We start from the raw sequence: 27,353 nt of genomic DNA, 5'->3' as shown, positions 1-27,353 counted from the left end.
TCATTAAAAAGTCAGGAAACAACAGGTGCTGGAGAGGATGTGGAGAAATAGGAACACTTTTACACTGTTGGTGGGATTGTAAACTAGTTCAACCATTATGGAAAACAGTATGGCGATTCCTCAAGGATCTAGAACTAGATGTACCATATGACCCAGCCATCCCATTACTGGGTATATTTTTGTTGTTTTTATTTGGAGAATCTTTCAAGCTAAGCAATTTACTATACTGCTAGGAAAAAAAAGCGACTTTTGAAAAATGTTTTTACATTTTTTGAAACAAAAATTGTTTTCCAAAAATGTAGTCTGTCTTGAAGAAAGAGGAATAAAAGAACATGAACTTTTAGAGAAGTGAGGCTAATTAGTGTTTGAGTATTATTAATCATGCATTTGTATAAGGAATCTTAATTTTGTGTTTGGAATTTAAAAGGAGGACGCAATTAGAAAAAGCATTTATGATAGAGTTAAGCTCTTGCAGTGGGAAAACTGTGTCAGTGCAATATAATACAAATTTTTTTTAAATTAAGAGCTAGGCCTTCATTTGAATGTGTTTCCAAAAATTTCATGTGTTGGGAACTTAACTGCCATTGTAACAGCATTAAGAGGTAGGGCCTTTTAGAGGTGATTAGGCCATGAGGGCTTCACCCTCAGGAAGGCATTAATGCATTATCGTCAGAGTGGGTTAGTTATGGGAGTGAATTCTTGATAAAAAGAATGAGTTCAGCCTGATTTCCTCTCTGTTTGTGTACTCACTTCTGTCTTCTGCTATGGGATGACTGCCATCAGATGCCAGCACCCTGCTCTTGGACTTCTCAGCCTCCAGAAATATGAGTCAAAAAGCTTCAATTCTTTATAACTACCCCATATGTGGCATCCTGTTACAGCAGAAGAAAACGGAGTAAAATAGGTTATAGTTCTTCGCACTAGCACTAGCTAGAATAAAATAGAAGTGAATCGTATTCCCATTTTGGTAGCTTTTTTGTTGTGTCAACTTGGCTAGGCTACAGTCTCTTCAATTATTCAATCAAACACTAATCTAGTTGTTGCTATGAAGAGATTTTGCAGATGTAATTAAAGCCCCAATCAGGTATCATTCAGTAAAGAAGAAGAGTGGACCTGACTGAATCAGTTGGAAGCCCTTAAAAGCAGTGCTGAGGGGAGAAAGAGGGAAAATAAGAGATGAAATTCCACCTGTGGATGACAGTGTCAGCCTGTGCCTACTGTCAGTGGGTTCATGCCTACTGTGATCTTTTCTTTTTGACTGCCTATCCTACAAATTTCAGGCTTACCTAGCCAGCCCTACAAGGTGTAAGCCAATGCTGTGTAAGAAATAGCACACTCCTCCTAACTGCCAACCAATATATATTAAACTGCTGGTTTGGCTTCTCTGATTAAACACTGACTGATACACCCACCTAGAGTAATTTTTCCAAAACATTTTGTAACCATGTTTCTAACAATTTCATTTTAAAGAAATATTCTCCAACTTCTAATGATCTGGCAACTTCTGTTTGCCAAGAACTAGAGAGTTATAAGCAGCTGATAATATTAGCAGACTATTTGTGATAAGATTAAGCTTAGTGTCTCCACACAAATCTCATCTTGAATTGCAATCCCCATAATCTCCATAATCCCCATTTGTGAAGGGAGAGACCAGGTAGGGGCAACTGAATTAAGGGGGTAGTTTTCCCCATGTGTTCTAATGGTAGTGAATGAGTTCTTATGAGATCTGATGATTTTGTAAGAGGCCCTATCCCTTCGCTCAGCACTCCTCCTTCCTGCCGCCTTGTGAAGAAGGTGCTTTGTGTGCCTTTCGCCTTCTGCCATGATGGTGTGTTCCTGGGACCTCCCAGCCATGCTAAACTGTGAGTCAATTAAACCTCTTTCCTTTATAAATTATCCAGTCTCGGGCAGTTCTTTATAGTAGTATGAAAACAGACTAATATAATTTGAGAAAAGACCTTGCCTCCCATTAAAAAGAAAAAAAAAATAGAAAAAGTATGTAGAAACTGATATATAGATTCCTAGAACAGAAGAATATTCACTTGTGCTTTTACTTCCTGTCAGTGTTTGTCATAATAGGGATAACTAAAATTTACTGAATTCTTTCCCGAAGCACTATCATCACCAAGTGCCAGAGCACTATACTTTCCTTGTTCTCCTAACTCGTGGGAGGCTCTTTCAAAATCTCCTTTTCTGCTATATTCTCTCTTCTTGGATCTTTTAATGTTGAAGCAGTGAAAATTTTAATAGTTTGTCCTCTTGTTACTTTTTATCTACTACTGTAGTGATCTCATCCAGGTTTGTGATTTAAATAGTGTCTCTATACTGGTGACTCCAAATTTAAATCTCATCAAGGAGTCTTTAGACTTATGTTTACAACTGCCTAATCAGCATCTCCTCTTGGCTATCTAATGGGCACCACAACAGTTCCAATATACACTCCCCATCTCCATTTTCCACACCCCAAAACCTGCTCATTCTGCAGTCTTTATTACCTCAGTTATTGATAACATTTTTCCTTCCAGGTAGCCAAGTCAAAAAGCTTCAGTCAACCTGACTCTCCTCTCCCACTCACATCCCACCTCCATCCAACACCCCAGACAATTCTCTTGTCTCTATCTTTAGAATAATCTGGACTCTGAAGGCAGTGTTCACCGCCCTTGCTGCTTCCATTCAGATCCAAACTGACAATTATCTTTCTCCTGGGTTATGTCAATAGTTTCTCATCTGGCCTCCCTGCTTCCACCTTTGCTTCCTCGTATTAGTCTACTGTCTATCCTGTGGCCAGAGTAATCCTTTTAAATGGTCAGATCATGCCAGGTGAAGTGGCTCCTGCCTGCAATCCCAGGTACGTGGGAGACTGAGGCAGGAGGATCGCTTGAACCCAGGATTTCAAGGCTGCAGTGAACTATGACTACACTCCAGGCTGGGTGACAGCAAGACATCTTTCCTTCACTTCTCCAAAAAGTCAGATCATGTCATCTTATACTCAGAATCTTGAACTGGCTTCTCATCTTACTCAGAGTAAGGGCCAAATCCTTCCAGTGGCATCCAAGGCTCTTATACGACATGCACCCCCCACCATACTCCATTTTCTTTGGAGAAAGAACTTTAGAAGACTTTTCTTTTACCTAAACTACATTATTTCTTTTCAGGGAAACTTTAAAATTAAGAATAAATCTTTGGTTACTGATAAATAACATTTTAGGTACATTAATAAATTGGGGTTGAATTGCCATTACATGATATTTAGACACTGGCTTAAAATTCTGCACCTAGAATTCAGAATGTTTCACTGGTATGAAGATAGCAACATGAAAACTTAAAAAAAGATCCTCTTCAGTTTAATGACCTGGCTGCCTCTAATAATTTACTGAGATGAGTTGGCTAGTAAGCAATACTTGAGAAAATAGAGACAATAACTATAGAGAAAACTGTTTTCTGAAATAACGATAATAGAAAGAAGAGAGTAAAAGCGAAAACTGGATGAAGATGTGAGAATCAAGGAAATGCTTTCATTTTTTAAGATGTAAAGAAATTTAACCATGTTTAAATATCATTAGGAATGGTACAAATGAGATATGAGTTGAATGTACATAAGAAAGAAGGGTTATTTGATGCTGTAAAACTCTTTGTTTGTCAGGATGATGTAGGATTCTGGGCAATAGTGAAATAATTGTCCTTTATTCGTGTGTGCTGGGATAGGACGCTCTCCATAAAGGAAAAAGAGAAGCTAGAGAGGATGCACACGGATGTTAGGTGGAGTTGGAGGTTTAAGGGCACCTGGGACTTAATGTCTCAATGCCCATAATGACAAGCATAGATTTTGAATTTAATTTTCTAGTTTTGTGTGTGTTCATCAGCACATACTGGCACTGAGTCTCTATATCAGAATTTATCTATTTAAAAGAAATATTTCAAGTAATTAATTCAAATATATTGGTATTTTTCTAGGTACTGGTTGCATAATTTTAATCTCAAAGGGGAGTAGGTAGTTCAAGGTTAAAAAGCCATCACTGAGAAAGAGATTATGTCTTCCTTTCTCTGGTATTCTTCTCCTATAGCCTATTTTTACATTCAACATGGCATAAAAACTATAAATATTGAGTAATTGGGTCATGAGAGTAAAGTGTGCCCTCATTTTCTTCACTCTTTTTTATTTCCCTTCCTAGCTTTTGTGTTGAGTTCTAAAGACTGTGATCTTCTGGGTTTAAGATGATATATAATTGATTATTATTGCTTGGGAGATAGTTACTGGAAAAGGGAGGAGGTGGAATTTATGAATGGCTGATAATGTTCTATTTCTACACTTGAGTGCTAATTACACAGGTGTGTTTACTTTGTGGAAAGTTATTGAATGGTATGCCATGATATTTTGTGTACTTTTATATGCATATAGAAATACAGACATATAAGAACTAATAGTCTATAATGTACATCCTATATGTAAGTATATAGTGAAAATATAAATATCTTCATAAATATAATCAGTGTCATACTATAAGTATTTATAGGATGGCATCAGATTACTCTATTGAAACTGCTATTTTAAATGTCTCCAATCATTTAATCATCAACTACAATGGCTTCTTTTGAGTAAATATTGTCCATAAGCTTTCTGACCACCAAATGCTATATTTCTTTGGATCCTAGACTATAGTCTTCTGTGTCTATATATAGCCCAATATATCTTTTCTTTTGTTTCTATCCTGGAAGAACCCATCCTTTCCTGAAGGTTTAACTGTCATTGCTGCTTGGATGACTCCTAGCATTGTCTTTGTCATCTTGCTCTCTTTACCATGCCTCAGATCAAAATTCAAAGCTGCCAACCAACCATATCTACAGTAATGAAAATGCATCTCATTCTTTCTCCTTGTACATTTGGGTAAATTATCAATTGATCAGTTTTTGTTATGTGAAGCTTGTGCCTTTCTTTGGTAAAAGTGATATATTTTAGTAAGCACTTAGGAAATGTTAGTTTTTCATGAAAATTTTGCCATCATCAAACTTTGTTCCATTGCTTAATAGCCAATTTCAGAGGACCAAATGTCTTAATAGACAATTTCAGGGACCAAATGTTAGTGGTAGGAAGTGATTGTAAGTATATGTCACTATCAAGTTTTTATACTTTTAAAGTGTAAAAATGTTAGAATTTTTGGACTTTTATTATAGAGGTCCATCACATTTGTTTTACATATTAAGAATTATAGGTATTTGAGTATAGTTTTTCCTTTTCTCTTTATTACTTTTAATAAATGGTATCCTGTTCAGGGATTTCCTATTTTTCATGCCCTGAGTATCATCTTGATTTCTTAGAAAATTATAAGCTGATAAATAAATGCTAAAATTATCTCTCATACTTACCTTAGTTTTGAAGGTGAGAAAGTCAGCATTGCTGAAAATCTGAGATGATTTCTGATGATTTTATGAAAAAAAATGAGTCTGCAGCATCCTCTTGCCTATTACAGTTCCGTGTGCATTTGAAACAAAATGAAAATATATTTCATAAAGAGAACACGAAGACAAGAAAACACTTCATTTTTGTTTTAGGGGATGTTAAAGAGAACAACATTGTAGGTATTTTCAAGGTCTCTATGATCATTTTAAAAATAATACAAAACATAAATACAGAAAACAATTATGTCTTGTTAAGATTATAGGAAAAAATATTAAGGTTTATCTTGTGTTTGGTTATTATAACATGGTTACCATCACTACCTAGGCTTTGGTATTAAATACTACAGTTTTATATTACATACTACCCAGAAATATAAATTAAGCAATTTCTTTTTGGAAAAATACAAACTAGATCAAGGTTATTATTGATACATAGTATTTGAATGAGACATCTAATATTATACTTAAGGTACCATATTATGTGCTGTAGATTAAATACACCTTGAGGAAGAAATAAAGCTTTAGACAGAAAGGAAAAGAATAACAGTAGTAATGGCTTGAAAAAAAAGACTCGTAGCTTTTATAGACAGCAGGTTAGGTTAAACCTGAAAGTAGCTAAATATATTCTCAATATGAGGCTGGGACTTGGGACTAGAAATGGTAGACAATGTCCAGTGTAGGTATGAGAAGTCTAATATGCTGACTGAAGAATAGTTCCTGAAGAGTGTGGTCTCACTGCAGGTATTAGTTTAGTATTGGGGAGATATAGGAATGCTAAGAGATAGCTGGGCAGGTAGGCAGATGAGAAAAGCACATTACAGGAGTATTCAGTATTAAGTGACATAGACATATGGGTGTCACTTGTCTATAGATTGCTCTTTCCAATACTGAACTTAAATTCAAGAATCGTACTGACTTAGGAAAGTTTACACAATAACGAAGCAGAGTCCTGGTATGGAAAGACATAGAATAATGGGAAGGTATTTACTAAGACAGGGCCTCCTTGGCAATTAGCTGGGAACTGAATTATTGAAGCTAGAGTGTAATCCTATAATGTAAGGTCAAAATAAAACTGAAAACTTCAGTTGATTTTATAATGAATTGTCTCCTAAAATAAATTTTATCTTGTAATGACATATACTAAATCTAAAGCCTGAGGCAGGGGTGAGTATGGATCAGGTATCTCTAGCTGTAGACAGAAGAAAGGTATAATAGGGTCAGGATACCTGAAAAGGTTCTTATACACCTTTTTACTAGACCTTTTATATTTAAACATCACATGACGGTAGAGAAAGCGAAACCAACGTAAGAGAATAAACCCAACCTCATTATCTACATACTTTGAAAGAGATATAAAAGCATTACAGATTTTAATTTGCCCCTGATTAAGCAAAACATTTTAATACAACTATTCATTTCCTTTAAAAATGATCAGCTGTTTGCTAGGTAATTTTTGGTGTATTAGACGAAATTCCCATTTGCAATATAGCTGTAGGAACAAAAATGATACAGGGAATAATAATGAAATAAAATCAATAACATAGTAATTCTTGTGTCATTTATCTGTGTATAGGCCACTGGCTCTTGGTTTTAGTATTTAAATGATTATGTCATTAGGTAGTATGTATACACAGTCATACACATGCACATATATTCATGGAGACATAGCTTCTTATAAACAACAGTTTTTTTCTTAAGAGTTGGAGCTCAATTTATTCCACTTGGGTAGCATTTAAGAATTCTAAGAAATCAGTTCATTAGTTTTATGCTATTTAACTACTTTCTTTTAAAATGATAAATATAAAATAAGCCTAGGAAATAAGCACAGAAAATGATCTCAAATGTGACAAAAGCAATAGATCTTAATGGTCAAAAGACTTCAAAAGTATAATTCTCAAGAGACAATGACAAGGACAAGTGGATAACAAAAATCATAAAGTTATCCCTCATTACATTCAGCACCCTAAAATGACATAGAAAGCCTCATTTCAAGAGCACAAAAGGCAGTGTTTGGAAAGAAGAAAAAAATACATTATATCAGAAGCCTTGCCTTTCCTTAATCAGTGGTAAGTATACGATGTTTACATACAATATCAATATATTGTATTTGTATTCTGGTACAAGTGCATTGTATTCATGATATTACAGAAAACATTAGAAACAGAAAACCTTAGAAAAGGTTTTCTGTAATATCATCTCCTGAGTAAGCCTCTAGAGCATAAATGAAGAGAAGCAACTGTATTAGTGCTATCACCCTGAAAGGTGAATGGGCTGCCATTTCCAATATTGTTGCCACTAAGTTATGTAGCTGAGTGCCAAGATCCATGGGCATTGTCATTCACTGATAGGATTATATACTGCCATGAAAAGACTCATAATGATGGCACAAGGTAATCTCTTCAAGATTAGGTTTCTGTCAAGACCATAATTCTTATTAAATTAGCCTGAGAAATTATAGTCCACCAAGTTCTAGATAAAGTAATAATTATGGTCAGTAAAGTATATAGAAAAGTTACAGCATTATTGCTGAATATACACACACACACAAAAACTTGTTTAATTAGGTAACAGTAGAAGAAGTCATGCTTGGAATTTTAATGAGAACCATTATTAGAAACTTTTGGCCTTTGGCCAAACCAGGTAAAGTCAAACCTGAAGAATGACTTTTAGAGATGAATGAAGAAGAATTTAGTCACAAGGTATACTGTAGAAACTGAAAGTAGAAACATGGCTCTTGTATTTCCAAATGAGGTAGGCTATATTATCTATTCATTTTCCCTTCTCCTTTTATTTTGGATTAATGGCATCCATGGCCTCTCCATCAACTCAATAAGTGCACAAAAAGCTAGGAGTTATTTCTGGAGCCAGATTTCTTGATTGTTTCCCTAGATGGTATAGCAGTGAAGTTACACTATAGGATAATCAAATACTAACCCCCCTATATCAATGTCTTAATCTATCAGTTTTTTTCTTAAGTCTGTTATGTGTTTGAGTGATCCTCCAAGCAAGCTGTTCTCCACACTCAGTGATCTATGCTACTTAAACTTTTGGCTCTGCCATCTTATACAAAGCCAAGTGATTACTACCACTTAAAAGTGGCACATGCCTTATCTGCTTATATTTCTTGTTGAATGCCCATGTTCATACCGAATATATGAGAAGAGAGGAAGAACAACTTTTTTGTGTACTTGGAGGTAAAGAGGAAAACTGAGTATTAGGGAATAGCTTTAATGTTCACAATAGGCATATATTGGATAGTGTTAGCAATTTCCTTATTAAGGAGATGGCTGTTGTTCACACTGCTCATTTAATTTACCTTCCTTGAAAAACACAATTCTAAGATTTTCCATTCATTCCCACAAATTTCTATTTAAGAGAGATGGAAACTCTGACTTCCCATAGAATATATAATGCAAACAACTTTTTTTCTAGATATTTTCAAAATCTAGAATTAGAAAAAGTTCAAAGTAAAATTACAGAAAGTCACCAAAAATATTGCTTGCTATTTTGGAAATAGAAAGGAAATAGAGGATTATTATTATTTAAAGAACCAATTAATACATACACCATTGCTCTTTAGATACTATATTAATATTATATACAAGACTGTGCCACAGTAACAAGCCAACAACTCTCAGCAGCTTAACAGAATAACATTTTATTTCTAAGATATACAGCTGGGAAAAACCTAAATGTATATTGTTTAGGAGAAAAAAGTAATGAGAGCTTTGTAAAACACAAGATTATCAGGCTTAATTCTTCCCTTTCCCACTGTATTTACTTACCACAAACAGTTTTTGTTTTCCTTGGCAAAAATAATTTGCAAATCCAACTTCTTGATATGAAAGCTTAGGCATACTCGATTTATTTTAGAATTTATTTGCCTAGTCAACAAATTTTTAAGACTTTGAAAATTAATGTTTTCTATTCATGTTTTATTTCTTTTTTAATAAGCTATCTTTTTTTTTTTTTTTTTTTTGAGACGGAGTCTCGCTCTGTCACCCAGGCTGGAGTGCAGTGGCCGGATCTCAGCTCACTGCAAGCTCCGCCTCCCGGGTTTACACCATTCTCCTGCCTCAGCCTCCCGAGTAGCTGGGACTACAGGCGCCCGCCACCTTGCCCGGCTAGTTTTTTGTATTTTTAGTAGAGACGGGGTTTCACCATGTTAGCCAGGATGGTCTCGATCTCCTGACCTTGTGATCCGCCCGTCTCGGCCTCCCAAAGTGCTGGGATTACAGGCTTGAGCCACCGTGCCCGGCCTTAATAAGCTATCTTTAAACACTAATCATTGTAGCATGAATAGAAGTAGTTATTGTCTAGGAAAATGGATATGATACAGATACTGACTTTTGTTGCAGTGAACATAGAGATTTATTGACCTGGAGATAAGGTCAATATTTTCCTTGAGAGACAATATCTCTAGATGTTCAACAAAATATAAAGTAAATATTTGTATTAATACCTATGTTTTGAATGCCTATTCAAAAATCTCTAAACATTTCTCTATAGTTGAATTTCATGATTTTTGAAAAGTGTGTAATTCTAAATAGACCTTGAAACAAAGTTTGAAGCTAAGAACAAAATAAACACCAGTGAATACTTCAAAATATATTGGCCTGTATTTTGTAACAATCTCTTTTGCAAAACAAAAACAAAAAAAAAGTGGTATTTCCTTTGAAATGTATAAACTTTAAAAAGTATGTGATTAAGTATAATTTTATGTATAATGTATATAATATATAATTTATTTTATAATTAATGAGTAACTGATTCGTTTAATTAACTAAACAAGTAACTGATTGGTTAACACCATCACACTAAAGTACATTTTAACACCTACAATGCATACATAATAGAACTAGAACTCTAAGTGTATAAGCAAAATTTTGCTTCACCTTGATTCTGATTGCCATTTTCTTTTCTCTTTGGACTTCTAAGCATTTCTTTGCAAATGTTTCATCAGCATTTTAAATATAGTCCTCATAATCTTACTATGGTGCTTTTTCTTAGGCACAAAGGTTTCATTAGCAAAGTGCATAATTGGTTAGAGTGCCTCATCCATTAAGAGACACCTGTTATGTATAGACTACATAGTATTGATTTCAGAGACAAACTTTCTAGAAAGGACTTGCAATTATCAAAACAAAACTAAGTAACTTCCACCAAATGTCTCTCCCTGACAATTTTCTGTCACTGGTTTATCTACCTTCCAAATCACCTGGGCTAATCATCGTAAAGTTCACTGACTTTTCTTTGTCCTAATCCTCTAGTTTTAATTCACAACGAGTGTCTGAGCCCATGGAATTAACTTTATCCTCCTCTTCTGTCATTGAAATAGTCAATGGCTTATTTTATTTTTTATAGTTTATGTTATTTTATTGTAAATTCTTGGTAAATAACTTAGAAACTCTTTTTTTTCCTTTTAAAAATCCACTTGTAACTTCTGCTAATAGAGTGTATATTCAGGGAAAATTGCATCTATGTTCCTGGGTTGCAATCCTCACACTTGGAGGATTGCAAATAAACCCCCTACATATATAAACTTTGCTGTGGCTTCTTCATTTTAGGTTGGCATATCTGGCATAAGTCAACCAGATTCAAAGTGACTTGACCTGACACCTGGTGCTTCCCTCTGAAAGTACAGTTAGTACCAGTACAAACTCTGTCTTCAGAAGACCCACTGGATGTTTCAGGTGAGTTGTCCTGAATTCAGACCACTCACTCTTTGGTTAAAGGTCTAGATTTTATATGGGTATATATATATATATATATAAAAGTTCTGGGGTACATGTGCAGAACACTCAGGTTTTTTACATAGGTATACACGTGCTATGGTGGTTTGCTGTATCCATCAAACCATCATCTTCATTAGGTGTTTCTCCTAATACTATCCCTCCCACCTCTGACAGGCCCTGGTGTGTGATGTTCCTGTCCCTGTGTCCATGTGTTCTCTTTGTATAACTCCCACTTATGAGTGAGAACATGTATGTTTGGTTTTCTGTTCTTGGGTTAGTTTGCTGAGAATAATGGTTTCCAGCTTCATCCATGTCCCTGTAAAGGGCATGAACTCATCCTTTTTTATGGCAGCATAGTATTCCATGGTGTATATGTGCCACATTTTCTTTATCCAGTCTATCATTGAAGGACATTTGGGTTGGTTCCAAGTCTTTGCTATTGTGAATAGTGCTGCAATAAACATACACGTGCATGTGTCTTTATAGTAGAATGATTTATAATCCTTTTGGTATATACCCAGTAATGGGATGGCTGGGTCAAATGGTATTTCTGATTCTAGATCCTTGAGGAATTGCCACAAAGTGTTCCAGGATGGTTGAACTAATTTACACTCCCACCAACAGTGTAAAAGCGTTCCTATTACCCTACATCCTCTCCAGCATCTGTTGTTTCCTGACTTTTTAATGATCACCAATCTAACTGGCATGAGATGGTATCTCATTATGGTTTTGATTTGCATTTCTCTAATGACCAGGGATGATGAGCTTTTTAAAAAATGTTTGTTGGCTGCATAAACGTCATCTTTTGAGAAGTGACTGTTCATATCGTTTGCCTACTTTTTGATGGGATTGTTTTTTTCTGGTAAATTTGTTCAAGTTCTTGTAGAGTCTGGATATGAGCCCTTTGTCAGATGGATAAATTGCAAAAATTTTCTCCCATTCTGTAGGTTGTCTGTTCACTCTGATGATAGTTTGTTGTGCTGTGCAGAACCTCTTTAGATTAATTAGATTCCATTTGTCAATTCTGAGTTTTGTTGCCATTGCTTTTGGTGTGTTAGTCATGAAGTCGTTGCCCATGCCTATGTTGTCTTGAATGGTATTTGCCTAGGTTTTCTTCTAGGGTTTTTAAGGTTTTAGGTCTTATGTTTAAGTCTTTAATCCATCTTGAGTTAATTTTTGTATAAGGTGTAAGGAAGGGGTCCAGTTTCAGTTTTCTGCATACAACTAGCCAGTTTTCCCAACACCATTTATTAAATAGGGAATCCTTTCCCCATTTCTTCTTTTTGTCAGGTTTGTCAAAGATCAAATGGTTGTAGATGTGTGGTGTTATTTCTGAGGCCTCTGTTCTGTTCCATTGGTCTATATATCTGTTTTGGTACCATACCAGTGCCATGCTGTTTTGGTTATTGTAGCCTTGTAGTATAATTTGAAGTCAAGTAGTGTGATGCCTCCAGCTTTGTTCTTTTTGCTTAGGATTGTCTTGGCTACATGGGCTCCCTTTTGGTTCCACATGAAATTTAAAGTAGTTTTTCTAATTCTGTGAAGAAACTCATTGGTAGCTTGTTGGGGATAGCATTGAATCTATAAATTCCTTTGGGCAATATGGCCATTTTCATGATATTGATTCTTCCTATCCATGAGCATAGAATGTTTTTCCATTTGTTTGTGTCCTCTCTTATTTCCTTGAGCAGTGGTTTGTAGTTCTCCTTGAAGAGGTCCTTCACATCTGGTGTAAGTTTTATTCCTAGATATTTTATTCTCTTTGTAGCAATTGTGAATGGAAGTTCACTCATGATTAGGCTCTCTGTTTGTCTATTATTGGTATATAAGAATGCTTGTGATTTTTGCACGATTTTTTATCCTGAGACTTTGCTGAAGTTGCTTATCAGCTTAAGGAGATTTTGGGCTGATATGATGGGGTTTTCTAAATATACAATCATGTCATCTGCAAACAGATGACTTCCTCTCATCCTATTTGAATACCCTTATTTCTTTCTCTTTCGTGATTTCCCTGGCCAGAACTTCCTATACTATGTTGAATAGGAGTGGTGAGAGAGGACATCCATGTATTGTGCTGGTTTTCAAAGGGAATCCTTCTAGTATTTGCCCTTTCCATATGATGTTAGCTGTAGGTTTGTCATACATAGCTCTTATTATTTTGAGATACATTTCATCTATACCTAGTTTATTAAGAGTTTTTAGCATGAAGGTTGTTGAATTTTTGTCAAAGGCCTTTTCTGCATCTATTGATATAATCAGGTGGTTTTTGTCATTGGTTCTGTTTATGTGATGGATTACGTTTATTGATTTGTGTATATTGAACCAGCCTTATATCCCAGGGATGAAGCAGACTTGACTGTGGCAGATAGCTTTTGAATATGCTGCTGGATTTGGTTTGCCAGTATTTTATTGAGGATTTTCCCATCAATGTTCATCAGGGATATTGGCCTGAAATTTTCTTTTTTTGTTATGTCTCTGCCAGGTTTTGGTATCAGGATGATGCTGGCCTCATAAAATGAGTTAGGGAGGAGTTCCCCTTTTTCTGTTGTTTGGAATAGTTTCAGAAGGAATGATACCAGCTCCTCTTTGTCCCTTTGGTAGAATTCATCTGTGAATCTGTCTGGTCCTGGACTTTTTTTAGTTGGTAGGCTGTTAATTACTACCTCAATTTCAGATCTTGTTATTGGTCTATTCAGGGATTTGACTTCTTCCTGATTTAGTCTTGGGAGGTTGTATGTGTCCAGGAATTTATCCCTTTCTTCTAGGTTTTCTAGTTTATTTGCATTGAGGTGTTTATAATATTCTCGGATGGTAGTTTGTATTTCTGTGGGATCAGTGGTGATAGGACCTTTATCATTTTTTTGTTGTGTCTATTCGATTCTTCTCTCTTTCCTTTGTTAGTCTTCCTAGTTGTCTATTTTGTTGATCTTTTCAAAAACCAGCTCCTGGTTTCATTGATTTTTTGAAGGGTTTTTTGTGTGTGTGTCTATCTCCTTCAGTTCTGCTCTGATCTTAGTTATTTCTTGTCTTCTGCTAGCTTTTGAATTTGTTTGCTCTTGCTTCACTAGTTCTTTTAATTGTGATATTAGGGTGTCAGCTTAAGATCTTTTCTACTTTCTCTTGTGGGCTCTTAGCGCCATAAATTTCCCTCTACACAATGCTTTAAAGCTGTCCCAGAGATTCTGGTACATTGTGTCTTTGTTCTCATGGGTTTCAAATAACTTCTTTATTTCTACCTTTATTTCGTTATTTATCCAGTAGTGATTGAGGAGCAGGTTGTTCAGTTTTGATGTAGTTCTGTGGTTTTAAGTGAGTTTCTTAATATTGAGTTCTAATTTGATTGCACTGTGGTCTGAGAGACTGTTTGTTATAATTTCTGTTCTTTTACATTTGCTGAGGAGTGCTTTACTTCCAACTATGTGGTCAATTTTGGAATAAGTGTGATGTGTGCTGAGAAGAATGTATATTCTGTTGATTTGGGGTGGAGAGTTCTGTCGAAGTGTATTAGATCCGCTTGGTCCAGAGCTGAATTCAAGTCCTGAATATTCTTCTTAATTTTCTCTCTCCTTGATTTAATATTGACAGTGGGGTGTTAAAGTCTGCCACCTTATTGTGTGGGAGTCTAAGTCTCTGTGTAGGTCTCTAAGAACTTGCTGTATAACTCTTGGTGCTCCTGTATTGGATGCATATATATTTAGGATAGTTAGCTCTTCTTGTTCATCTCTTTACCATTATTTAATGCCCTTCTTTGTCTCTCTTGATCTTTGTTGGTTTAAAGTCTGTTTTATCAGAGACTAGGTTAGCAACCCCTGCTTTTTTTTTTTTTTTTTTCCTCTTTCCATTTGCTTGGTAAATATTCCTCCACCCATTTATTTTGAGCCTATGTGTGTCTCTGCACGTGAGATGGGTCTCCTGAATACAACACACTGATGGGTCTTGACTCTTTATCCAATTTGCCATTCTGTGTATTTTAATTGGGGCCTTTAGCCCATTTACATTTAAGGTTAATATTGTTATATGTGAATTTAATCCTGTCATTATCTTGCTAGCTAGTTATTTTGCCCGTTAATTGATGCAGTTTCTTCATAGTGTCAATTGTCTTTACAATTTGGTATATTTTTGCAGTGGCTGGTACTGGTTGTTCCTTTCCATATTTAGTGCTTCCTTCCAGAGCTCTTGTAAGGCAGGCCTGGTGGTGACAAAATCTCTCAGCATTTGCTTGTCTGTAAAGGATTTTATTTCTCCTTCACTTATGAAGCTTAATTTGGCTGGATATGAAATTCTGGGTTGAAAATTCTTTTCTCTAAGAATGCTGAATATTGGCCCCCACTCTCTTCTGGCTTGTAGAGTTTCTGCAGAGAGATCTGCTGTTAGTCTGATGGGCTTCTCTTTGTGGGTAAACCCAACCTTTCTCTCTGGCTGCCCTTAACATTTTTTCCTTCATTTCTACCTTGGGGAATCTAATGATTATGTGTCCTAGGGTTGCTCTTCTTGAGGAGTATTTTTGTGGTGTTCTCTGTATTTCTTAAATTTGAATGCTGGCCTGTCTTGCTAGGTTGGGGATGTTTTCCTGGATAATGTCCTGAAACGTGTTTTCCACCCTGGTTCCATTTTCCCCGTCACTTTCAGGTACACCAATCAAACATAGGTTTGGTCTCCACATAGTCCCATATTTCTGAGGCTTTGTTCATTTTTTCTCTAATCTGGTCTTCATGCTTTATTTCATTAAGCTGATCTTCAATCTCTGATATCCTTTCTTCCACTTGATCAATTCGGCTATTGATACTTGTGTATGTTTCATGATGTTCTCGTGCTGTGTTTTTCAGCTCCATCAGGTCATTTATGTTTTTCTCTCAACTGGTTATTCTAGTCAGCAATTCATCTAAAATTTTTTCAAGGCTCTTAGCTTCCTTGCATTGGGTTAGAACACACTCCTTTAGCTCAGAGGAGTTCATTATTACCTACTTTCTGAAGTCTGCTTCTGTCAATTTGTCAAATCATTTTTTGTCCAGTTTTGTTCCCTTGTTGGCAAGGAGTTGTGATCTTTTGGAGGAGAAGAGAAATTCTGGTTTTTGGATATTTCAGCCTTTTTGTGCTGGTTTCTCCCCATCTTTGTGGATTCATCTACCTTTGGTCTTTGATGTTGGTGGCCTTCAGATGGGGTTTCTGTGTGGACATCCTTTTTGTTGATGTTGATACTATTCCTTTCTGTTTGTTAGTTTTCCTTCTAACAGGCCCCTCTCCTGCAAGTCTGTTGGAGTTTGCTGGAGGTCCACTCAGACCCTGTTTGCCTAGGTATCACCAGTGGAGGCTGCATAACAGCAAAGATTGCTGCCTGTTCCCTCCCCTGGAAGCTTCATCCCAGAGGGGCACCTGCCAGATGCCAGCCAGAGCTCTCCTGTGTGATATGTCTGTCAACCCCTGCTGGGAGGTGTCTCCCCATCAGGAGGCATGGGGGTCCAAGACCCACTTGAGGAGGCTGTCTATCCCTCAGCAGAGCTCAAGTGCTGTGCTGGGAGAACTGCTGCTCTCTTCAGAGCTGGCAGGCAGGAACGTTTAAGTCTGCTGAAGCTGTGCCCACAGCCACCCCTTCCCCCAGGTGCTCTGCCCCAGGGAGATAGGGGTTTTATCTATAAGCCCCTGACTGGGGCTGTTGCCTCCCCCAACTCCCCACCGAGATCTCCTGCCCAGAGAGGAGAAATTTAGAGAGGGAGTCTGGCTGGCTACACTGGTTTTGCTGAGCTGTGGAGGGCTCTGCCCAGTTGGAACTTCTCTGCTGCTTTGTTTACATTGTGAGGGGAAAACCACCTACTCAAGCCTCAGTAATGGTGGACACCCCTTCCCCAACCAAGCTTGAGCATCCCAGATTGACTTCAAACTGCTGTGATAGCAGCAAGAATTTCAAGCCAGTGGATCTTAGCTTCCTGGGCTATGTGGGAGTGGGATCCGCTGAGCTAGACCCCTTGGCTCCCTGGCTTCAGCCCCCTTTCCAGGGGAGTAAATGGTTCTGTCTTGCTGGTGTTCCAGGCACCACTGGGGTATGAATAAAAATCTTCCCACAGCTAGCTCGGTGTCTGCCCAAATGGCACCCATGGGCTGGAGTGCACCATTCCTCACGGCCCAGTCCCTTATGGCTTCCCTTGGCTAGGGGAGGGAGTACCCTGACCCCTTGCATTTCCTGGGTGAGGCAATGCCCCACCCTGCTTCACCTCACCTTCCGTGGGCTGCACCCACTGTCTAACCAGTCCCAATGAGATGAGCTGGGTACCTCAGTTGGAAATGCAGAAATCACCCACCTCCTGTGCATTGATCTCACTGGGAGCTGCAGACCGCAGCTGTTCCTATTCAGTCATCTTGGTAAGTCTCCTCAAAAATTGCTTTTAAAAGTGCTGGTGCATCCATACAATGGAACACTGTGCAGTCCATAAGATAATGAGGAGTATGGTTTTTACTGACACGGAATGGCATGCAAGCTCTATTGGTATGTGACAAAAGCAAAAGAATACAGAATGATATAATAGGATATTACAGTCTGGATAGAATGTGGTGTTTGCCTATATATCTTTGGAAGGATTCACAAGAAACTGCTAGCATGGGCTGCCTGAAGAGAGTGGTATTCAGACGCTGGTGGACAGGAATGGGAAAGAGACTTGTAACTGCCTTCCTTCTTGTAGCTTTTGAACTATGGGTCTCGAAAGTAAAGAAACTTAAAATTCCACAAAAGTTAACCACTGATTTTCCTAAATGGCTTCAGTTGAGGCTATAAAACAAAAACAAAACTGAACTTTGTATTGTTCATACATGTAAAATACTCTACATGTTAGATAACAAAGAGCAGTTCCATAGCATTTAAATGCTGACACTAATGTCAGTTTGTACTAGTCAGGGTTCTCCAGAGAAACAGAACCAATAGGAGATACATACATTAATATGCATATATAGAGGCTAAGTCCCATGATCAACCATGTATAAGCTAGAGACTCAGGAATGCCAGCAGTATAATTCAGTACTACTCAGCAGACTCGAGATCCAGAGAAGCCAGTAGTTTAAATCCCCAATCCAAGGCCAAGAGATGAGATGAGATGTCCCAGCTCTAGCAGTAAACGAGGCAACAAGGAGTGAATTCCTCCTTTCTCCACTTTGTTCTGTTCAGGTCCTCACCAGATTAGATAATGCCCAATCACATTGGGGAGGGCAGTGTACTTTACTGAATCCACCAATTCAAATACTAATCTTATACAAATACACTTTTATAGGCACGTCTAGAAATAATGTTTAATCGATACCCCATGGCTCACACAAATTGACACACAAAATTAACTATTATGCCATTTAAACAATACTCATGTGATTCAAATACTTTCAAGAATTTGTGTGTGATGCAACTATTTAATTCATCTAAAATTTTATAACTGCTTCTAGAACTTAGCATTGTTGATTATAAAACCACAAACTGTTAATCATACAGAAAGATGGAGAATGTAAAGGATATTTAGTGTTTTCTATCTGCTCAACTCCTTTCAACGCAATTCTAATAATTGGGAATTTTTGACCTCTTGAATCCCACCCTCGTAATTTTAAAGCCAGAACACTTAATTTCCTGCCTTATTTGTGAATCACAGGCATGTGATGAGCACCCATGCTCCAGCATGGTTACATGGCTCTGCCTATGCATCCAGTGTGCTGGTGAGTGGGCAGCAGAGGCATTGGACTTTGGAGAACAGCAGTGATTGCGAAGTGAGATCTCAACACAAGGACCTCAAGGTCTGAGCAGAACACAGCTGTAGCATCCAGTGCCTGGTAGACATGGCAGCCACTGGGTCATTTTCCCTTCAGGCTGGTATGCTGTATGATTTGGAGCCTTTTTCCTAAAGTCATAGCTTTGACGCTTTAAAGTTATTCTCTAGCCTTACTAGTGCCTCTGTGAGATTCCCAATATTGTTTTTTAAAAATTATTCTGCTTAATCAGAGTTATTTCTACTTCTTGCATTTAAACATGCTGACAGATACAGGAAGCTTACAGTTTAATAAAAATCAAAAAATATGTATGCCAGATATTCCAGTAAGCAGACTCCAAAGCAATTAAGTTGCTACATTTCTTATGTAACAAATGTTCTGGGATTAATAAGGAGTTCTTAGGGCATTTCTTTCTCCTAACTCCTGGAAAAGGAGAAAGACGAAACTTGTATAACAAATTACTATGGGAAGCTGTTTTCCCAACCTAATAAATGTCATTATTGACAGCTGTAACTTTGCACTAAATTGAGGAAAAGAATATAGAGGTGGTAGTAACAATAAACACTACACTCTTTACATATACTATCACATTTAAATCATACAACATCACAAGCCAGGACTCATTTTACATATGGTGAAACACAGGTTAATTATCTTGTTGAAAATCATAACTACTTTTGAACCTAGGCAACCTAGTCTTCTTCTTGATCACTGTATTGTATTACCACTCTGAATTTAAAAGAAACCCTAAAACACAGGATAAATTATTTAAAGTTGTTTACTTATGTACTGGCAATAACTGTTCATGAAAAAATTGTATTGTTTTGACTTAAAGAATTATCTACAAAAGATCAATTATATACAATTAAATATATATCAAGCTATATATTTATAGCTACTGTAAAAGACAAAGAAAGCTGGGCATGGTGACGCACGCCTGTAGTCCCAGCTACTTGGGAGGCTGAGGTGGGAGGATTGCTCGAGCCCGGGAGTTCGAGTTCAGCATGGGCAACATAGTGTTCTCTCTAAAGAAAGGTGCCTTTTTCCAAAATATTGAAGAAGCTTGAAAGAAGGAAAGGAAAGGAGAAAGGAAAAAAGAAAGGAAAAGGAAAGGAAAGGAAAATGAAGCAAGTGCCTTGAATTCATCTTAAGCTTCTTAATACTATATTTATTATCCTTTCAATATACCCCAAAATTTACAGAAGGCAAGTTACTATTAACCCTACTTTGTCAAAGTACTCTATATTCCCTGCAAAGCATTTATTCTCCACCTTCTCATTTATCCATTGCATCTAAATGATTCTTTTCGGCCATTTGAACCAGTTCTGCTTTTTTTCACTTGTAAGTTTCTCTTCTCCCAAGATATGGAAGTTTTCAAGTTGTGGAAGAACTCAAACCAAAGATACATTCAAGGACAAAAAGTAGTCAAATCATAAAGCAGAAGGAATTCATCAAAAGTTTGCTACTCACTCTCATGTGTTTTCCAGTGGAGTACCAAGTATTCTTTAAAAGACATTTACTAGGAACCTATAAGGGGTACTTTCCAAGGAGATATGAAAAACACATGAGAATAATTAATGCATGGTCTATGTCTTTGTGAAACTTACAATTTAATAGAAAAGATAGAACATGATGAAAAATAACTAGAGTTTAAGTGGAAAGTAAAAGACATGAAAAGGAATATATGAATAGAGAAGTTTCTTTTACTACAAAAAAGAAACACAGAAAGCGTTCCAGAAAGTTCAAATCAGACATGTGAAATTGTACAGAGAGAGCATTCCTGGTGGAAGGAGCAACACAAGGAAACGCTCAGAGGAATGAAAGCCTTGGTGAATGTGCATAACACAGAGAAGTATGGGTTTACTGTCTGGTAGTATCATGAAAGGTAGAAAAGAGGGTTAAACTGGAAATATAGTGTGATTTGTGAAAACATTCAATGTCTGGCTCAGGAGGCAGAATTTAACTTGAAGGCCCTGATCATTTTAACTAGCTGAAGATGCACTGAGCTCTGAGTGTGTTCTGACCATCTATAGTAAGTACTCAATCAGTGATGCCAACTACATCATTATTTATCATGACATATTTTTTACATTAGTAGAATTAGTGAAGTGGGCAAAGAAAATGGTTCATCAGTAAATGGATATGCTTAGATTTCCGACCTTATGTCTTACATTTATTTTGCATGACATTCAGAGTTTTGTGGATTATGTGACATGCATAATGTTTCCCAAAATACTCACTTGATAGGTAACAAAGTTAAATGAGTCTTTGTGTTCAAAATAAAGAACTGAATTTCCTAAATACATGCATACATAATTTTTTTTTCATTTTTGTGCCCAGCAGGAAGCTGTTAGAATAGAGTTGTTTTATACATCATTAAATAATAATATTTATCCTGCAGAGTTAAACCATATTAATTGAGTTTCTCATTTTTTCTTTTGAAAGCAAAATGAAACAATGCACAAAATTATAATCATTTTAAAGTTGTTGAATATTATATCCAAAATTCAATTTGTCTACTTAAGTCATATTAACCTTCTATTTTCACGGCTTAAATAATAAAGTTTTAGATGCCTGTAAGTTTTATTCAATTTTTCATACTTAGTTTGCTTTGAGGGATCCCTAGTTCCTTGTAATTTGGATGAAGGTATCTTTAATTACCATTTAAATTGTGTGAAAAATATATTTTGAAATGTCTTTTTTCTTTTTCTAGTGTTTATCTCCTAAGCTGATGCCTGTCCTTGAGAGAATTGCTTTCCAGGTAAGAAATTACACCCAGGAAAATACGTTACATATGTTTTTATTTTTTTAAATGTTTCTTTTGGCTAAACACTAAGTTTAAGAATCATCTGTCACAATTTATATACAGGTTTTTCTTAAGCTATTCAGTATAATTGAAGGGTTGCCTGTAGAAAGAAAGAAGGATTAAAAATCCTTTACCTCGTTTTGAATGAATTGACTCTGACCTAAAAGTTGGGTTCAAGTTCAAGTTTACACCCACCCATTGAAGATGGTGAGAGTGCCTTTGTGATTAGCAGGGCTGAGCTTCAGGCCTTCATAACACAAACATGGTTGTCTCCATCACTCTGTTCCAACTGTTAGTGGAACTGTGCTGAAACCCCACAAATTATTGAGCCTAGAGGCTGAGAGTTGACCATGTTTATAGCAGGGTTGGTTGTGATCCCTTAAATTTAGAGACACTTTGGCCTGAGAGTTGGCAGAATTGGGCTTTGTCTCAATTTAGCCACCAAGTATGTAAAACATCTTCACTGTTCCTCATCTGTGAAATAGTGTTGACCCTGAAGATGACTAGCTCTGGCCATGATATGATAATAGAATAAAAGCATTTATATGGTATATTTCTGTACACACTGCTTCAAATAAAGCTCACTATGAATCTGTGGGTAGGTATAGTATAAATGTGAAAGGCAAGAGGCTGTCAGCAAATGCAATTCGTTTCAAAAAATGGCTCCAAAGAAGGCAAACAATGTTTCCCGGGCAGCCTGACATGGCCTGACTAAAATTACCATGACCCAGGGTCTAGCTCCCAGTTTTACAGGCTCCAAAACTCTTGTTTACTAACAGCAGTGATCATTACTATCATTACTATTCAAATTAAAAAATATTTGGCTGAAAAATTTACAATTTAGTCTATGACCTAAATAGAAATGGGTAAAAAGGAAAGAGACTGGTACTGATAATAATGAGCAGAGCAATGCAAATTTGGCAGGACAAATCAAATTTGGTTGTAAAATGAAAACACTTTACAAGCCTAGTGAAGACATTTCAGTTGTTTGTGTATGCAATGTCACTCTCATTAGTAAAGGTTATCTTGCAGCTCCAGTCTGTAGTTTCTTATTAACAAAATGGAAAGTGAATATACATACTAAATTAAACATTTCACCTCTTCAGGGCCATATCTGACAACTGTGTTTATCCATGCATTCACTCAATTCAACAGTCATTTATTAAGTCTTTGCTGTATAGAAGCAGCTGCATTTTGGATAGCATAGAAAAAATACTTTCAGATGCAGATTTTTATTGAATCATAAAAATGTAGATTACAAAAAGATAGACAATAGCACTGATATCTTTGGCTGACATAAAATGTTCTCCATTCAAAACTGATACGTACACTGTATTTTACACTCTGTCTAGATGATGCACTCTTTCAGTATCTGTTTTGCAGTCGGGGTTTGGAGCTCCCTGCCCCAGAGGTCTGCTGTACCTATGTCTCCACTCCAGAAAGAAAGAGACTCGTCATCTGTTACCAAAAACTTACAGTTCCAGCTGCTGCTGGCAGGATTTTTGTTCTGAGTACTCTATTCAGGTTCTGAATCAAAGGTCATATCATAAAACAGTCAATGGTAACCATTATTGTAAAATAATATGGAATGAGTAATTTTATGTAATTTATAAATTTGTCAAATAGTTACATATTTCTTTTTAGTTCTACGTATTTGTCTTCTATCAACTGTTCAAAAACCAATTTACATGCCACTTCTCCCACAAAGACTTCTTTGTTCTCCTCAGCTTAAATTAAGTTCATCTCTTTTCAATAGTCTTCATTCTGAGGAGGGTGAGGTTAAAAGCTTTCCTTTCATAAAAGGTAAAATGAAATGATATAGTTTCATTTCTAGTGTTCTTAGTTTATTTTTAAAGTTAAAATACATCTATACAACCTTAAAAGAAATCTTTGGAGGAATTAAAAATAAGAGCAAAATAGTCAGTGCTTATAAAATTTTTTAAAAAGAAATGGTCAAAATTCATAACAGCATACAACAAAATTACAGAAATAAAGCTAAGTATATCTACTATAACAGTAAATATAAGTGGCTTAAACTCTACCATGTATTTTAAAAAATTAATCCTCAGATTCGTTTACAAAAACAAATGCCAACTATATAACTTACCAAAAAAAAAAACCAAAAAACAAAAAAAAAACCTAAAAATCATATACAGAGTCATAAGGAAAGGGTTAACAGCAGATTCCTCACTCAATCTCTCCCTCGTCAGGAACACCAAGGTAGTGTTGACTTCAGCCAGAACTCTTTATTGTGTGAAAGAATGTACGGGCTAGAAGACAACGAGGTTCTTCTTGTGGCTTCTATGAACTATAATTTTTATACAAAGAAATCTTCTCACTGGATATGCCTGGTGTAACTAGATTGTTGGTTGTTTTCTTCTTTGCTTGTTTGTTTTAAATAAGCCCATATTTTTGGATTGATGGCCCCAAGCTCTACGGGAGAATGGAAGTTAGTCATGTAGTACTCTTAGTTGCCATGGCTAACAAATCACCAAATGCTGCAACGCCCCTGTGCTAATGCATCTGGCACAGAATGAGCCTTCGAAATCCAAACCCAAACAATCACCAGTCTTTGTCCAGGAAGGAGCATCTGACAGATTCAGGAACTCCTAGATAACAGCTTAATGTTGGGTGTGGCTCCTTTCTTGAATCCTTTTCACAGTCCTTAGCACAGCTTTATGCTTTGTAGGATGAGATCTTAATAAACAACTGATCCCTTTGTGGTAGTGCAAAGGATAGTGTAAGGCAATGCCATGATTTATTATAAGATGAATAGGGAAAGTCTGGAAAGGTAGACCTTGAGGAAAAGGACACTAAATGGGATCTCAAAAAAAGTAACAAGAAAAGAAATGTAGAAACCAACATCCTTCCTATAAATTTAAAATATCTTTAAACAAACAGTAGTAAACAATTCCAACAATATATAGAAAGGAAAACCAAGTGGGATTTATACCAGGAATGCAGGATTAACTTAATACCTAAAAACTTAATTAATGTAATATACTATTATCAATAGAAAAAAAGAACAATTTATTTAAAAAATAAAATATCTGAAAAAACTAGAATTACAAGAGAACTTCCTAAAGACATCTAAGAAAAGACTACAGCTAACATCATACTTGGTAATGAAAGATGAAATATTTTCCTTCTTAAGATTAGGGAGAAGACCAGGTGTTGATTTTCACCACTTCTACTTTACAAACATTATACTGTATGTTCTAGTCAGTGCAGTAAGAAAACAAAATTAAAAAGTATCAGATTGCAAGGAAAGAAGTGAAACTGTGTTTATTCACAAATGACCTGATTATCCATGTAGAATTTCCTAAACAATTTGCAGAAGAGAAAAAGAAAACAATACTAGGAAAAATAAGTTTAGTAAGTCATAAAAAACAAGATTTAAAAAATAAGTTTAGTTCTATACACTAGCAACAAACAATATCAAAAGGAAATTGAGACAAACCCATTTATAATGCTATAAAACATTAAAATATTTAGGAATAAACTTAAAAGAAGTACAAGACTTGTACACAGAAAATATTGCTGAGAGAAATTAAAGAACTAAGTAAATGGGGAGATCTACCACTTGCTTAGATTGATAACAATGTAATTTACCCCCAAATTATCAGTTTAGTACAGTTCTTGTTAAAATCCCAATAGCCATTTTTATGGAACTTGACAATCTGAACTTAAAACTGTATAAAAATGTAAAGGACTTAGAATAGCTAAAATAATTTTTTTAAAAAGAAGAAAACAATGGGACTTACATTGCCTGATTTACACACTTATTACAAAGTTACAGTATTCTACAGTGTGATATTGGCATAAACATATAGATCCATGGAACATAATAGAGCCCAAAAGTAAACCCTTGAATATATTATCAGTTAATTTTATCAAAGGTGCCAGACAATTCAGTGGAGAAAGAATAGTGTTTTTATCAAATGTATGATGGGCAATGTCTACCTATATGCCAAATATAGGTATAATTTTTTGTATGATATGAGGTAAACTAATTTATGTGTATATATATGTATAATTACCTCACATCATACGCAGAAATTCAACATGAATCATAGACTTAAATAAAAATCTAATACTTCTAGAAGAAAGCATAAGAGAAAATTTTTGTGACATTGGGTTAAGCATAAGATTTGTTATATGTGGCACTAAAAATAGGATCTATAAAATGATAAGCTGAACATTATCATAATTAAAAATGTTGCTCTTCAAAAGGAAAGCAAAGAAGAAAATGAAAAGACAAGCCACAGTCTAGGAGAAATTACTTGCAAATCATATATCATCATATATCTGATAAAGGACTGCTATATAGAATATATAAAGAACCCTTACAAGTCAATAAGAAAACACCCAGTTAAAAAACAGGCAAAGGTCTACATAAACATTTCACCAGATAAGATATACACGTATTTAATAAGCACATGAAAAGAAATTCAACATCATTAGTCATAGGGAAATGCAAATTAAAACCATAATGAGACACCACTACTCTCTCACCAGAATGTCCATAATTCAAAAGACTGATGATACTAAAGATATGAAAACACCAAATCCTCATACATTTCTAGTGAGAACTTAAAATAATACAATGACTTTGAAAACCAATTTTACAGTTTCTTAGAAAGTTAAACAGATGCTTACCATGCAATCCAGAAATTTCACTCCTGGTTATCTATACAATAGAAATAAAACTTAGGTCCACCAAAAAAAAATGTATACAAATGTTTACAGCAGCTTTATTCATAAAATCCCAGACTGGAAATAATGCACTGGTGAGTGGGTAACAAAATGTGGCATATCCACACAACAAACTATTATTTAGCAGGATATAAAGAAACAAACTCTTGATATACATGCTACAATATGTATCAACTTCAAAAACATTATGCTAAGTGAGAGCAACCAGACACAAAAAGCTACATATTGTATGATTTAATTTCTATGAGGTTTCCGTACACAGGGCAAATCTATATAGACAGAAATCAGATTGGTAGTTACCTGCAGCTGCAAATGGAAACAGGGAATGACTGCAGACTGACAGAGAATTTTTTTAGGTTGATAGAAATGCTCTGGAATGTTGTGGTGATGGTTGCACAACAATATAAATTTATAAAAAGAATTGTATGCTTACAAATAATAAATTTTATAATATATAAATTATACCCCAAAAATATGCTAGAATTATTAAAACAGAAATGCTTGCCTGTTTTGAAGCTGTCTTGAAGATTATATGCAGGACCAAATTAGGACTTTTGAGGCCCCTATCTGCTAAAAATATAACCCTGCCTTCACATAAAATAAGCATAAAGAACAGTATTAACTGTAAATAAATATAAGGAGGTTAAAGAAAACTTCCGTTCTTTCCCCGCAGGGAAAATGCTCCAAAACCTTCTTTAAAATATCGAACTTTTTGAGTGCCCTGACTTCAGTAATACTCTAAAGTCCTTCTTAATTTTACCTCTGAGTAATTCAGCATTCCATTTAACAAGATAACTCTCATGCTATGTCCTACTTATAATAGTTCATTGATGATATTAAACCATAAAAAGATTATGGCAATAACACTTTGTAGACATTAACAAAAAAAAAAAAAAAAAACTTCTCTATTCTTCTGCTACAGTTTGGATATTTGTCCCCTCCAAATCTCATGTTGAAATTTG

The 27,353-nt window shown here is 35.8% G+C and overlaps 1 long non-coding RNA gene across 1 annotated transcript in view; it reads right to left on the bottom strand.

Annotated features, from left to right (window-relative positions):
* Window positions 1–27,353, bottom strand: part of LOC112424354 (uncharacterized) — a 264,332-nt gene continuing 236,979 nt past the window's right edge. The window contains exons 4-5 of the long non-coding RNA XR_011609908.1: window positions 5,365–5,459; window positions 1–872 (exon numbers count right to left, since the gene is read on the bottom strand). This is a non-coding gene — a long non-coding RNA (uncharacterized lncRNA). The remainder of the gene's footprint in view (window positions 873–5,364; window positions 5,460–27,353) is intronic.

The sequence above is a fragment of the Macaca nemestrina genome, chromosome 11 (assembly GCF_043159975.1).
Source record: "Macaca nemestrina isolate mMacNem1 chromosome 11, mMacNem.hap1, whole genome shotgun sequence".
NCBI lineage: Eukaryota > Metazoa > Chordata > Mammalia > Primates > Cercopithecidae > Macaca > Macaca nemestrina.
Note: the sequence above shows the minus strand (reverse complement) of the source record. Positions and strands in the feature narration are given on the sequence as shown.